General features: G+C 45.0%; 1 protein-coding gene across 2 annotated transcripts in view; it reads left to right on the top strand.

Moving 5' to 3' along the window:
- Positions 1-8057: 8057 nt before the first annotated feature.
- LOC119446506 (NADPH--cytochrome P450 reductase-like) overlaps positions 8058-15447 on the top strand; it is a 93109-nt gene continuing 85719 nt past the window's right edge. The window contains exon 1 of one of the 2 annotated variants that reach the window (XM_049664188.1): positions 8058-8201. The gene's annotated coding sequence lies outside the window, so the exon portion shown is untranslated. Of the gene's footprint in view, positions 8202-13140; positions 13270-15447 lie in introns of those variants that run through there. The other variant, XM_049664190.1, reaches the window with a different exon arrangement.

Below are 15447 nucleotides of genomic sequence, written 5' to 3'. Positions count from 1 at the left end.
GACCATGACTGAGAAAAAATGACTGACTCAGCAAAAAAAGATTAACACTCAAAAACCACTAAAATGGGTTCGGAGGTGGGTACTAAGTGAAGGAAACACTTAAGGATTGTGGTAGAAGTCATAGTCATGACCATCACTCAGCAAAAGCGAGAATGACTCAGCGAAAAAAGATTACCACTCAAGAACCAATGGAATGGGTTTGGATGTCGTACTAACTAAAGGAAAAGGCTAAGTTTGATGGTCGCAGTCTTAGTGATAAGCATGACTAAGGCTTTAGCTTAGGCGTAGCTAAAGCGGCTCCTGAGGACTCATAACATGTATAACATGCGTGTCTTCTAGGTCATTAAAGAGCCGCCTACGTCTTGGTGCTGTCATGGTCGTTTCGTTAACTTCGGAGGCTCCCCGCACACTGCTTCGCATAACATCGATTCCCACAGGGCGTGCGATCTGCCGGCTTTTTAGAAAAACGCTCCTTTATGCATTGAAGCACAAAAGTAACTGGAACGCCCGTGTATTTCGTCCCACATTTTTGGTAAATAATATCTCGAAACTGGTGCGTCTTCCTGGAGATATGTGCCGTAAGGTTGTGAATCAAGAAGTTAATTAGTAAATTTTCGTTAATTCGTTGAATATGTATTTCAATTTCTCGTGATAATCCAGCTCAAGGACAAGCATTTTGCTATCTGCCACAGGCGTTTTTTTTTTTTTTTTTTGTAATTCCGTAAAACGTATTTAAAAAAAAGGTCACCCCGTATAGCAGAACAGGTGGGCTGTCTATAGATCATTCAACGCAGATTCTAAAAAGAAAGAAAAGTTCAGTCATCAGTGCGCGCTATAGAATTTAAAGAATGTTTGGGAATAAATAAAGCGTGTTCGAAAAAAAAGAACGCCTAAAAGGAAGTATATGTCAGTTCTGCTCCCTTCGGAAGTTTTATTACTCCAGAGTAAACGGAATGCGCTACGTACACCCTAAAAGCAGTTTACACCCTTTGAGGCGTATCTTTGTCCCACAGCAATATAATAGTCATCCAGCTGCCTTGCTTGCGTTTCCTTTCTTTGAAGCTCTGCGCTCGCTGCTTTCCAGTCAAGTATGCTTTGTCACGCTAATAACGCGCATGCCGTTCGTTACCTGCAAGTGCAGGACACGCAGCGCTAATGAAAGGAAAGGTGTTCAAGATCGATGGCGATTATCGTTGTGGGACAAGATAAGCCGCAAGAGGTGCGAACTTTTCTAAGAGTGTAAGAAAAGTTTGGCACCCTTTCGGGCTTATATCTTGTCTCCAAACAATATCGTCATCTATCTTGAGTGCCTTTCCTTTCTTCAGCGCTGCGTGTCCGGCACTTGCAGGTCATGCGCGTTATCAACGTGACAAATCATACTTAACTGGAAAGTAGCGAGCGCAGAGCTTTCAAGAAAGGAAACGCAAGCAAGACGGATGATGCTTGGTGTTTGGGGACAAGACACGGCCCAATTAAAACCCCTCTATCTATAAAAGTAGCGCCATTCTTAGATCTTGCCGCCACCGCGCTCACCCCGGCGTTTCCTCCTCGCTGCCTCCTGTAGCCCCAGCCTCCTCCGCTCCCCCATTGGCCAATCCGTGTTACGTGGAAGCACGCGTTGCGCTTTTGTATATATATATATATATATATATATATATATTGTCTTTCCAGCGCGCTCTGACCGCCATTCTCGGACCTGTGCGACGAAAGCGCTGTACGCACAAACGGATCAAACGTGTTAGGGACAAGAACTTCGTTGTGATGGCGTGCTGCTGCGCCTTCAGTTGCCGCAACCGACAAGGCGAGGGCAAAATGCTTTTTTTTTTTTTTTCTATCCGGCAAGCGCAAACGCTTGCTGCACACTTGGTAATGCGCCGTCTCGCATCATCGCGTTGCTTCTTCCAAAACGGCATTATTAAGGTCAGTTACTGACTTACGAAGCAAAATCGCGCCTCAAAAACGGCTCCGCAGGGCGCGATCGAAGTTTTCCGCGGATTTCCTCTGGTAGCGCGTTAGCTGTCGTCTGCTACGGCAGGTCCGACGTAGGCGACGTCACTGTCGAGATCGCGCTTCGATCGCGCTGGCCCCACCGAGCGCGACAGTGTAATGGAGGAGGAGGGAAGTGGTTGGCGCTACTTTTTACATTGAGGGGTTTTAGGCCCAATGGGTGTAAATTTTAGAGTGTACTCTCCTTTAAAAAAAGAAAAAAAAAGAGAGAGAGAAAGAGAGAAGTTTTTGAGGCTTATGTTGTTTTACGTGCATTTCCTTCTTTTCTTTCTTTCATTTTTGTTCTTTAGCTCTGAGCGAACGATAATTTGCCTTTCGTGACATTAAAATACCAGCTGAGCTTTGTGTTAGAAAAAAATGTCGCAGTTTCACGCGAAAGGCGAAGCATCAATTGCGATAGCAAATTAGTAGAGAACTATAAGGAGTATGGATAGTAGTTTTATCGGCTGCATAAACTTGGACACATTCGTTTACTGACTGAATTAACAAGCATGGTGTCAGCGCGCACAAGCAAACGTGAATAGTTTGTACTCGATGACCGCAGACAACCACTGTCAAAACGCTGGCGTGTGCAAGCGTTTTGACAGCGAGCGAAGGTTCGTGGCAGCGAGCGAAGTTTCGTGCGGTCTATCGCTTCAATGGAAACTGAGCGGCGAAAAGGGGGTATGACCTGTGTGGAGATCGCTTTCAAGATACGGTGCGCGCGACAGCCCACAGCGGCGCAACGTACAAGTACGCAGTTGCTCGCACAGTAGAAGCCGCACCCCCTCCCTCCCGCGCTGCCTTCCCGCTTTCTTCCTTTCGCGTGGGAGATTGAGTCGCCAGTTCCCCCGAGATCAAAAGCCGTGATGCCACACCACCACTACTGCAAGGATTTCCGCCACTAGAAAAACACTACAATAATAAAGCGCAGCCGGCATGGCCCAGACACCGCCCGACATTCAACGCGCCCTAAACGATTCGCTCCCTGCGCACGTAGGAGCTGCGCTCGGCAAGGTCGCTGCGCGCGGTCCCAGAGATAAAGTGAGCGCGCCAGACCAGTGCCTCAAAAATCCCTAAGCGATTGTGTCCCCAAGCGCCTAGGAGCTCCACGATTGCCATGACAACACGTGTTAAGCGGAGGTCACGTGACCCGCAGTGCCACGCTTCCGCTGTATCTACTAGCAATTGGAAAGTCGCCTCCGGGAATTCGCGCGTCCCTCGCGCGTTTTCACTCGCACATACAGCATACGGCGCGCGGCGACGATTTTATCACCCTTGGACTCTATACGGAACCTCACGGCGACGACGACGACGCCGACAGCAGAAATACGCTTGGAGTGTCCATATATAATTTCTATCGCAGTAAAAGGAAGGCATGCAAGACAGGTGATAATTACTTCATACGACGAAAACGACGCAACACATCAAAGAAAAGACAGGCGAAAGGAAAGGGCGTCACTCGCGACTAACTTTATTCCTAGAAAACATCGCTATATATAGCCAAGCCACACATGCGTGGCAAGCCAGCCCAAGCCATCTATATGTAGCAAGAAGCATGCAAGGCCCGACGTCACTTGTGCGGTGGGTGTTGTTTATGAAATTCCGCTCAGCTGCGGCAGGGTTTACATTAACCAAACGGGCCGATTAGAGAGAGCATGAACTTTCCGTTAAGAATAACTTTTCGACACATTTACCAGCACTGCAAATCCTGTAAGGCTAGTTATCAGCATTCTTGCCTGAAGCAACGAGGTGCTGGCACGAGAAAAGTTGGAGGCATATTACATAAGAAGAAAATATATCTGAATACGTGAATGGTGTTGCGCGGCGCTGAGTTTGAATTTTTAGATGCTTTTTAAACTAGCATATGTTTGATATTGACTGATCTAGATATGATGCGTGGAACCTTGACGCGTATATATGTGTGCATGGCTTGGCTATATATTGCGATGTTTTCCAAGAATAAAATTGTGCACACCGTATAGTTTGCTAAGCATTAGCTGCGAGTGACGCCCTTTCCTTTCGCCTGTCTTTTCCTTGATGTGTTGCGTCGTTTTCGTGTATGAAGCATGTACCAACTAGTCCAACAAGCTTTATTATGATAATTACTGATTGAATAGAAACCGCATAGAGCGCAATATTTTAACTGCTCGGAGCTGTTTTAGTTGAGCGTGCGCCGCGATCACGGCCGCCGTCATGCAGGAGCTACGGTGGCTACAGGAGCAGAGCCGGAGAAGTCACGTGACCAGGTGAGGCCGAAAGCCGCACCGGGAGGAGGACAGGTCACGTGACCTGCAGAGAAGGAGAGGCGCTAAGGGGGAGGAGGCGACTCATGAGAGGGAGCGCCCTCGGGGGAGGAGGCACTGTGCAATGTGCATTCTGTGCGTTCGCGGCCGCTTGGCTGGCCCGAACTACCCGAACGGCGCTACTTGCGGGGAATGGGACGCGTCGGCGTCCTCGGGCGACGGCGTTCCTAGCGCGTTGCGGGGGATGGGACGCGATCTGTCGAAACAGCGGAGATGGGGTCGTTCCTTCGGTCTAAAACGAAGACTACCACAGCGAAAAAAAGAAGCATACGCGACATTGTCGCGTATGTTTCTTTTTCGCATATCGCAGAAACAGAACGACATTGTCGCGTATGTTTCTTTTTCGCATATCGCAGAAACAGAACGACCACAGCCCGCTCAGAATTCACTTCGCAGAACTGGCTGCATTTATTTATATGTGTACGCCAACTAGGGTAGTGCTGAGCTGTATGCTGTATGCCTGATTTCAAAGGAGAGGCGAGGGAAGCCCGGAAGAGCACGCGCCAATCCGCTTTTCTTCCATGTCCATGACACATGGAGTTTTTTGCTTACGACGACACGAAAACTTCCTTGGCTGGTAGAGGTATACAGCTTCGCTGTAAAAAAAAAAATTCACCAGCCCTTCTCCTGTCGAGAAAAGGGGGGTAAGCGAAGCTTGTGTGTGTATCTGACCTTCGTCAGGGTAACGTAAAGTTCACGACATGTCATGGTAATAAAACACAAGTGTTTATTAAATGTATGCAACGAGGGAAGAAAACGCAACGGAAGGAAAAGTTGCACGAAAAGGAAACAAAAGTCGAAGGAAAGGGAACAAAAAGTACCGCGAAAGGGAACGAAAAGTAGTAGGAAAGGGAAGGGAAAGGAGTAGGTCAAGTACACACAGGACAACCTTTGCTTACTACCCCCATTTTCTCGAAAGGGAAAGGGCTGGTGATTTTCTTTCTCTCTTTCTGTCTCTCTCTTTCTCCCTCTAAATCTTTCTTTCTCTCCTTCTCTCTCTCTCTCTCTTTCTTTTTGTCCCTGGTATATGTGCCAGTGAGCTTGCAACCTTTCTGCACTATTGCCAGGATCGGCCCACTCAATTGCAGCGTGACACCACCACCACCATCTGCCGAAACTTGTGAGCCTGTATAAAGCTTCGCTTAAAAAGAAAACCACGTGCACACACAACTCAACACAATTTCTGAAACACCCGGCAAGCATGACGCTGTAAGGAGGACGCTATCATGCAGTATTCAAACATACTCTGATGACCATCTGCGTTTTGAATACAGCTTCAAGCTATATATACTTGGATACGTTGGCCGAACCAGTGTGTCCACTATAGTGCGTGCTGTGAGGCAACACAACAGTGATAATGTACGAACGAGAAACAGCGCAAGCAATTCAGAACGGGGTCTGTGGCAGTGATGACGCCACAGCGCTGCCTCCGTCCTCATTTTCGTGTGCGCGCATTTTTTTTCCTTTTCGTTCGTGCAAATGCAACAAGATATACGCCCCAATAAATCAAGCCTCTACTTTTAACGGAGCATACGTGAAAGAACCCCAGGTGGTCAAAATTAATCCGGAGCCCTCCACTACGGCGTGCCTCATAATCGATCAGAACTGGTTTTGGCACGTAAAACCCCAGAAAGAAGAAAGAAGAAGAAGAAAAAATCACAAGAAAGAAAAGTGTAAGGCTACCCACGACTATGAGGTCGAATATACGTACGTATATACATGTGGCGAGAAATTGAAATACATGGTAGGGATTACCGCGGTCTGCAACCGCAAATTCGGTGCCCCTAAAAAAGGATGTGGGGTAGAGTTTTATCTTCATTTCGGCACTTATATATTTAGGCGTGTGTCTGAAGTGTGCTAGGAGGCTCAAACCAACTCAGTGGCGTTGAGGATCGCGTGTCCTCGTCTGCGGTATTTTTTCGTTTTGCAAAGTTAATTAACTAGCATAAACTTATTACCTAACTTTTTAAATATTGGCTTCACCAAGAAAGTGCCAATACGAAAGTTGTAGATCACATTTAAAAATGGCCGACTGAAGTGTTCGCTACTAAGTACCACTATGGAGCTTCTTGTAATTGCCTTTAAAGAAAGCGCGCGAAATACAAGAACAAACGCGTCATAGCACCGAAGTTGGTTCTTTATTCTATGCTAAGGTGGCTGCACCCTGCAAGAGGCTCACGTTCGCACTTCCACCCGATCCTCATGCGTTTAACGGAATACCGGACTCGCTAAAACTCTCTAGCTACTATTTCTACATGCATATGGGTGCATGCAGGCAATATCGTCTCAGTAGTGTGTGCGTGATTGACCCTCGTTTCCTACCCCTGCTGTCGAAATCGCTAACGTCCACGCTTGATCGCTGGTAGAGATTTTATTTGAGACGAGGCCATGACAACAATCCGACCGGCAACGGCGTCTAGTATCTTCTCAAACTCACATGTGGCAATCGCACCTGTGAAAATAAAACCATTCGTTCCCTAGTTCCTGTGATTAGACAATTAACCTGATTCACGCAATCAATGCCGACGCCGCGACTACCACGCTGCTATGAACGCGGCGGCGAGGTCTTCGCGGCCGTGATCCCAAAACCGACTGCGACGCTAGTTATCGTCTGCTAGCGCTTACAGTGATGGCTATCGCGTGTCTAACAGTTGCCGCTGTTGCACCGGAGAGAGGCGACGGAAGTGGGACAGCCTTTTATATTGCTTTCATCAGTGCTTATAAAGTCTTATTTTGCTTGAGGGGGGAATCCCGCGAACGCATGAGCTGCTTGTATGTATATGTGTGTGCTGGGGAAGGGATATGTATCTGTGCATGTAAAAGACCCTGAATGATATCATAAGCTGCGCGCCCGCACGAGAGATAACGAAATTTTATCAGGATCCGAACATATTATTCGCTCAGAGGTGCAGACCGCTCTGGCACGTGACCCACGTTTCTGCGGTGGCGACCGGTATGACGCCACAAGAGACAAGCAAAAAACGAAAAAAAAAAAAAAAGAGTGTTTGTTTGTTAATGCGTAGTCGTTATAGCACATTGATAGTAAATATCTATAAATCGAAAAAGATATGGCGATCACACGTCATCGGTAGCTTTTGGCGCCCGCAGTACTGCGAAAGCATATCCTTCGATATTTCGCTTTTGCATATCCTTCGAGATTCCGCTTTTGCAATAGCAAAACACCAGAATCTTGGAGGCCACGCAAAAACTGATGCACACTCTGAACTTTGTCGCAACATAATGAAATTTGACAGTGCAATGCTTGCTGATGCTTACACATATAACTTTCTTACTTGATTTATTACAGCAAGCAAACTACAATGCCTAGAATATACTTACTATTCTAGGCACTGTAAGCAAACTATGTCGGTAATGCGGAACCATTCATCCATTTAATACCGCTCATTTTGATGCGCCATAATAAGGCGCGTCATAAAAGCGTAAAGCTTGCTCATACTTTAAAGGGATTCTTATTACACCACGGAGTTTCTAAATTATTAAATATGTTACGTCATTCTACTCATTCACTATCCTGCCTGTCCACCTCGAATTAGTGTAACAGCTAGCGCCATCTACTGTCTAAATAATCGACGCATGAAAAATTAAATTTTAAAAGATGAACACATATTTTACATATTTTACACATAAATGTTTACTTATATTCAGCATCTTTATAAGAATTTTGTGTTCTAAAATAAGGAAACGCTTTTGCATTAAGGTAGCCGTAAAGGAGGTAAACGCACATGGTGGCGCTCACGTCGGCTCCACAAATTTTGCTTTTACTTCATCATATCTGTGATGTTGCAGCCGTACAGCTGACGGAGCCGTGGCGGTGCGGAAAGGGTCTTCATTAATGAAAGTTAAACGCTGGGCTTTCTACAGGACTAATAAACTCTGCCAGGACGTAAGGTGAGTCTCATGGAGCCCCAGCGGGCCGATATCGCACATTTATTTGGTGTTTCATAGGCCTAACCCGCATATTTTTGCCTCGGTGGTGGTCGGAGGGTGAGGGGGGGAAAGGTGCTCTAGTGGGGGACTTCGGTATTTGACGGTGCGTCGCGAAGCGACGTCGTCGACTCGGCTTCGAATATTATTTCGCTCGTCTATTCGTTCCGTAGGAACACTGCACGTAAATCGATTCCATCATTGTCGAAATCCCACCGAGCCCCCTTATGATCGCGAATCGAGGGTGCGTGGAATATATTTCAAGGTCAATATGTTGCAATTCCACCGTTTTTTACCTCTAGGGAAGGCCGTCCGTTTTTTGCTGTTTGTCCTCGATTTCTGCTTTCGCTGAAGATCACTACCAGACCAGATGCGCAGCAGTTTTACGAGTACGTTGTTTAGTGCCGTCGATGGAAATTGCACGTTGCCCAACACTTGCAATCTTTTGGCCCGTTTTTCTTTTGATATCTGCTCCTTTTTTTTCGCCAGCGGTAAGCGTGACGTACAAACACCACTACGGATTGTGTGCGTGTATGCGTACACACCGTACGCCGCGCGAAAGCGAAAATAACTTTGTACAGGTGTAAGTTCTGTCTGCTCGAAACTTGAAACATTCTAGTACCAGTTACTATCTGTGCTTTAATCAGTGGTTTCGCGTGGCGTCGAAAAATGCTCGTTGTTAGAAGCTCCGTGGACCAGTACGATCCGGTGTAGTCTTCGGTTCGGGCTATCAGAAACAACTCGGCCGCATTTGGTCGTCTTCTAGGGAACAAATATACTGATTGCTCAAGCGCTCAGAAGTTGTCGATCAGCGGTGTCGTTCACAGGTGACGTACAAGTCGAACCGCAGTGCGAGGTCATTTAAACGAATAAAAAGTACAAAACTTCATAACTCCTGCTCCTGACAGGCAATTTTTTTTTTTCCTTCCTTGTAGACGTATTACACATTCGTACAACACAGCAAGCTTTTTATTATTTTCCTTCTTAAATTCCTGTCGCTTCTTTTCTTTCTCTCTCTCCCTCTCTCTTTTCTTCTCTCATGTAGTGTCAACGGTTTGAACGCGGTCATCCAAATAATCTGGCTAGTCTGTGTGCCACTCGAGCCTGGCAGATTAACGTGCTGCAGTTTCTCGTACTCACCGCGCAGCGGAAATGCGCGCATCAACATCGTTAGTTTATATGAAGTTTGTCAAGAAGCGGGCTAGTTTCGGCTTTCTATATCTGAAAGTGCTTGAGTTTAGAAGTATCGGGGAGAGGAGGAAAGAAACGTGTACTACGTTTCTATGACGCCTACCCGTGACGCCGGCTTATGCACGCATGTCTCCGGAGAGTTTTTTTCCCTTTACTTTTGTATTTTTGGGCACGTGCGACCCTGACGTCACACTGGAAAGGAAGAACAAAAGGTAATTTGCCCCTGGATGTCGCAAGGTAGCGCGGGCAGTTGTATCTCAAGGCAATCAGTGAGGTCTGCAAACACGAGCCGGCGCGCTCTTTTTGCTTGTTTTGTGTGTGCTTGCATTTTTTTTTATACCGCAAAGGTCGTGCCGTGTCTGATAGTTCCCTTTGTTTCCTGCTTACTTTATCTCACCTACGTCATGGCATGCGGCCGGATTGAGGGTAGTAGGAGTCTTACTACGATTTGCAAAGACTTCTTGTAAGGACGTTGTACCCTGTCATTTCTTTCTTTATGTTTGTGTACTCGGGGGTTTTTACAAGCTCGTGAAGTTGCTTGTTGCCTCTTTTAAAAAATATATATATATATATATATATTTTCGTTAAGCTCTTCATTAACAACTGCTGCGTATGAAAGCCAGAGAAAAATAGGTGTCTCCCCTGTTTCATTGTTTCTCGTGCATTTCGACTCGAGGAAAACGGAGAATGCATGCACATTCGTTGTCTCACGTACACACACATTCTTTTTCTTTCTTTTTATTTGGTTTCTCGAGAACTGAGAGAGCCTTGGTGGCTTGGCTGCTTATTTCGGGCTGCAGAGGGTAAGGTTGGATCCAAGTGACAGTTGAGAGGGGAGCAAAAATGCCTAATGTCTCTCTGCCAGCCACGTCACAGACTCTTTGACGCAGCCGCAGCGCTGTGTGGCACATCGTTAATCAGTGTTGTGGTGCCGCATGGTCTGGTGGTTGCCACGCGCCTTGAGTCACTGCGGTCTTTCGGGGGAATCCAGACGGTGTTTGACCATCATCTGGAAAGTACGCCTGGTTGGCAACTCCACTCTAGAGGGCTTCGTGCTCCAAAACGTTGCTGCAGTTTTGTGCTGGTCGTCCCGACGGGCAGAAGTGAAGTTGACGCTCGTGGTTCGAAATGGCCTTCCTGCAGTGCCACACAAACACCTCTGGTAGCACCGTGCTAACTGAAGTTACATATGTGCCTGCGTCATCAGCTGCACAATTGTTCGAGTTTGGACAGTCGGCCATTCACAGTTATGTAGTGCCCATGACAGGTATGTTTCGTGCAAGTCCCCATTTGCTTAGGCAAACTGCTTTAGTTTATTTAATTACATACCCTGCAGCATTCCATTGTGGTTAGTACTTCTTGCTCGTCCTACAGGTGGCTTAGTTCAGTTTGTGGGGTCGTTGAGTGCTCTTACTGGGAAGACAGTGCATCGTTGGGTATTAAAATGATCTATGGTATTCACTAGTACCTGGCCTATTGCTTTTAATTCGAGTGTAATTGGATGTAGCATATAAATAATGGCCCCATTTGCTTTATTGTATTTGTCTTAATGGCACTTGCTTTTATTAAAGTCTTTTGTTTGAAGAGTGTTCAGAACTGTAACAAAAGTTCTAGTGTGAGTGAAAATGTTTGTGGGCAGTAGTGAGTAAATACGCTTAAGTAGATATTGATTTGTTAAGCAAACCTCTAGAACTCTCTGGAAACTGGCAGGAAAATAAGCTAGGACAGACCATCCGCTTGCTCCTGCGAGAAACGCCGTTTCCAGGGGATGTGACACACCTGCGTCTGTACTGTGCTCGTTTCCGCCAGATGTGTGGAAAATGCGAAAGGTTAAAAAACAAAACAAAAAGGTTCGTCGGCATTGCACAGCTCGTTGTACTGCCAGCAGAATAAGGTGCAGTTCCCTTTGCTGAGGGTAATGTATATCTTTAGCTCACTTTGATTGGGTGAATGGAACATTTCCTGCGCTGGCTGTCTGGTGTTCCTCTTGCTTGAGCCTTTAGGGTCAATCTTCTTATACCTCTTTTTTTCTTTGAGCAGTACTCATTTCTGATTACCTATTACTCCAGAGGTTTCCTGGACACATTGTCCTCATTTGACTGACAACTTTCAATGTCAGTACATTGTAGGCTATCAGTGCTACTAACGCTACTTGTCCGAAATGATTTATTACTTTGGACTTCCTGGACACAATGCCCTCATTTTGCGGATAACTTTCAATTCCAGAACCATCAGTGCCACTGCTGGTAACATGTGCTCACATTAATTCATAATCGATTCTATGATACAATAAATTTTGTGCAGTATCTTCATTATAGAGTTACACATAAACTATGTACTTATAATATCCCAGCAACGGTGGCTGCATTTCGATGGAGGTGAAATGCAAAAAACACCCATGTACTTAGATTTAAGTGCACGTTAAAGAACCCCTCCCCTGGTGGTCCAAATTAATCCAGAGTCCTCCACTACGGCCGTGCCTCATAATCAGATGATGGTTTTGGCACGTAAAATCCCATAATTTAATTAATTTTTATGTACTTTTAATAGCAAGAGGTGCAGGAGCCAAAGAACAGTCATTGCAAGCTTGTCGACATCTATGGTGCAAATGGAGTGTCCACCAAAAGGTTCTCCTTCTGTGCAAAGACCACATAAGCTAAATTACAGCGACATGCAAACCGAGTGGCTTTATTGCTAGGTGTTCATAGCTATAAGTGGGCTTTACTTCAAATTTCAGTGTACTGCTTATTAAATTATAGAAATTGTTACTCATGCTGCAACCATGTGCATGCCTTTGTGTAGATACTGAACAAACATTTTCTGATTTGTTATGTGTAGAGGTTTTTTTTGTACTGCTTGCTTTTTTGATGCCATTTATTGTAATTGTAGAGGTACTGTGTACTCTGCATAGAACTTCCTAGTAAATTTATTTGAGAAAAATCTGGCACTAGTGTCTGCAAGTGGCACCAGTACAGTGCTTAATTCAGCATTGGATTGATGGCTATTTCATTGACTTGTCTAAAGTTCGTCCCTCCGACTTCAAACAGCCTTCTTACTCGCTATAACCTAACACTGTTATCTCATACTTGCTGTATGACAGTGATTAGTCTCAAGAGCCATCTAATTTCTACTTTAACACTGTTGTCAGAACATTACAAATAAAAACTTTTTGAGATATCTAGAATAGCCGCTAATATTGAGCCACTGCCTAAAAGCCATCCATGTTTAGTGACATGCATTCTCAAATGTGTCCAGGTCTACTCATGCAGTTGTAATTACATAGAATGAAACAGTCATCACAACGCATTCCACTGCTCTGAATAAATGTGCTACTAGTGTGCAACATAGCTGAGCCACAAAGCACAATAGAAAGAGCTGCAGTCTGCTTTCTGAATGAAGTCATGCCAAGTCTTGGAAAAATCCACATACTACAAATCATTCCTGTGGTGGTTGAACAACTGAAGTCCCAGATTCGCTGGTATTAATTTTGCCTGGAAACTCCATGCTATACTCTGTGCTACACGAAAGGTCAACTGTACCTGGATAATGCGTACTTCATGCTCTACTCGCGACACACTGTTGTGTCGCTTATCATGTTTTTATCGTTGCATGTGATCACCCGGATCGTGGACATAGGTCTTGACGGACCGATAAGGAACAACCTAGCTCAGATAGCAGGAGCACAAGTAGTCTTTGAAACTACGAGGCTGTGACTTACCGTTGTGTGGGCAGGTGGCCTTTTTTATCTGTTATGCAAGCAACAGCTGCATTCAGTAGTCGAGTTTGTCTTCGTAGATTCTAACTTTTAGCTGTTTCAGGCAGCTGGACACTGCTTTTTAAGGTAAAGTCACACGCTGGACTGTATCAGTTCACTCCGTAGGAGATTTGTTCAATTCAGAGCTCAGCCGCTTTCAATTGCATCATGCATTACGATGCTTAGGTGAACCGTGCGTGGAGTGCATTTGGTCCACTGACTGAATTACTAGTTCGATCCATTGCATGATCTAGCCTCATTAGTTGCAGGGCAATAACAACCATGTTATACAGCATTTCTTATTTGACTTTAAGTTTCTTGGCTTGTGCAATTTGAGGTCACCAGTAGGATGTTTTTTTGGCCCACATCTTGTTTTGGGTATTGTCAATGTCATACAGCAGCTGCAGACAAACTGCACATAATGATGTCATGAAGATGTGACTGTACTGTCAGGTTATATGTAGGCAAAAGGCGCTGCCGTACTCTTGGGTGACTTCTGCCCGTGAGCTTATTATGACTTGCTTTGGGGGGGCGAGTTGTCTTAAGAGACAAGGTTAACACTTATTCGTTCATTCACTCGTGGGTCAGTTTTGGTTGAAAAGTGTCCAGCCAAAGATACTTTCTTAAAGTGGCAGTTAGAGAGAATGCAGTGGAAAGTCTGCCATTTTTTGCACTTCTTTACTCTGCTTTGCAGCACTCTCTTCGATTACATGTGCATGCCCTATCTGTATTTTGAGAGAGAGCGAGAAAGATCGTATGGCTGGTAAAGCTGGTCTAAGGAAACATTTATTATGAGATCTTAGATGGCATTGGTTTTATTTGCTTGTGTGCCTGTGACTTCAAAATTCTAAGTAGCTGACATTGACATGTTGCAGGAAAAAAATGCAAAATCTTTAGAAAATTTTGGCCACAGACCAAGAGCTTTTAACATTGCACTCCCCTAAAGACAAACGTGAAGGGACTTGGAAATCTGTTTGTCTTATCAGACAGTCAGCTTAAGAAGAGTGCACTGAGTTACTAAACATACGTCTCTGAAGTGTACAGCTCATCAGGGAATTAGTCTTGGCAGAGTTGGTGTGAAACAGAATGTACTGTGTAGAAACGTACTGCAAATATTTTTTATGCAGGTCTTAGTTATCATGCGCTTAGCTTTCTGGTATGTGGCTTAGACAGAAGAGAAGCGAAATATTGATCTAGGAAAGAGGCTAGGTCCTTTATCAGCTAATCAAAGGTTGTAGTGGTTGCCTATACACTTTTGTTTTTTTTCTTGTAAATGCACAGTTTAATAATTACTCGTTCTAAGCAATATTACAGTATCAGAATGAACTACAAATTACTTCAGTTCAGTATGATATGTGAGCCTGCCATGCCTGAAAATGCAATAGCTAATTATGGGTCCATGTTCCTGCTATTTTGTTGCGCAAACATTTCATCACTATGTTCTTCCATGGGGCAGCTTTCTTAATATCTTGCAAATTAAATGTGTATGAATATACGCAGTTGCAACATTATTGGTGCCTGTTTTATGAAAAAGTGTTTTTGAAGCCTTGGCCTGAGTGCCTGTTATGTATGTATAACTTGCATTCTAGCATCTTGCTGCTATCGCCGCCTTGCTATTCGACATGCTTGTAAAGGCCAGGCCTTGGTTTGGTTCTGGCCACTCAATCTGTTCTCAGCCATCAACCTGTGCGGCACTTGTGTATCATGTGCGTCAGCGCAGCGCAACTGTTGTAAGAGTCTGTAACAGTGGCTGAGCTGTACAAGTTGTCCTCACTCGAAAGACAGAATGACGGGGCTGTATTGCTAAAGCTTCAAACATCTCAAGTTTACATCCAGAAGGAAAGGTCGTGGTACAGCAAAGTGCATATTCTTAGTCAACCCTTGTTCTGTCTGTTTTACTTCCTTTTGCTGATCTGTCTGCAAGTGTGGGGAAAACTTGACAAGCAAGGTTTAAAATTTCCATTTTTCTTTATCTTGCCCCGTTCTTGGCTTTTTCATGTTTCTTGGCTACTGTAAATAAATTAGGGCATTTAAGACTTTTAGCACGAGCTTCTAAAAGTTTAAAAAGCAGCTTGCCAGCGTGTCTCCAGTGTGTGTGGTTTTCCTCATTCTGGCGGCGTTCCCTGTATTGTTTGAATAGGGCGCTTTGTGGACGTCACAGCTTGTTTGCGTTATGATGAAACTCTCAAAGCTATTTGTGAGTTGGTCTGTGTGAAGTCTCCAGGTAGCCCTCAAGGTCAATGTTGCAGTCATAATTGTGGCCTA

Source organism: Dermacentor silvarum, chromosome 3 (assembly GCF_013339745.2).
Source record: "Dermacentor silvarum isolate Dsil-2018 chromosome 3, BIME_Dsil_1.4, whole genome shotgun sequence".
In the NCBI taxonomy this organism is placed as follows: Eukaryota; Metazoa; Arthropoda; class Arachnida; order Ixodida; family Ixodidae; genus Dermacentor; species Dermacentor silvarum.
The sequence above is the reverse complement of the archived record's forward strand: the minus strand, read 5'-3'. Positions and strand labels throughout refer to the sequence as shown.